A 577-nucleotide genomic window follows, 5' to 3' on the forward strand; every position below is an offset into this window, starting at 1 on the left:
GGTAATATATTCTTATTTGTTCAGATAATATTTTAACCTACTCATTTTAGATCATTTATCCTACAGTAAAATACTAAAAATGTAACATTTTTGGAACCCAAACGTATATGTTTTAACAGGCTTTATGAGCTACACTGTAAATTTGGTAAAATTCAGACGTCCCAGCTTTTCATCAGCCTTGAACGCAGCATCACACGTGCGAATCTGCAGCGGAAAGAAAGGGTAAAAAGTGAAATTCACATGCATTTGTGCACACTCAAATCTTTTCGAGACTAATTGATCTCCATACTTCTCTGGCCTGGGAACGCCTTGGGGTAGTTTTTAAATTTAATTGCTTTTTCGAAGATGCAAATATATATCTTCAAGACAGAAAAAACAAAAGTCACGTCACGTATCGGAAAGACTGCACCCGACCGTGACTCACCAGTGTGCGTTTTCATGTGTTCATCAAAGTACTGCTTCATGTTGAAGTCCTTCCCACACCACTGGCACATGAACTGCTTGTGTCCGATGTGGATGCTCATGTGGGAGCGCAGCTGGTATTTGTACTGGAAGCGCTCGCTGCAGTTCTGAAAAC

The sequence above is a fragment of the Austrofundulus limnaeus genome, unplaced genomic scaffold, assembly GCF_001266775.1.
Source record: "Austrofundulus limnaeus strain Quisiro unplaced genomic scaffold, Austrofundulus_limnaeus-1.0 Scaffold2516, whole genome shotgun sequence".
Lineage (NCBI taxonomy): Eukaryota > Metazoa > Chordata > Actinopteri > Cyprinodontiformes > Rivulidae > Austrofundulus > Austrofundulus limnaeus.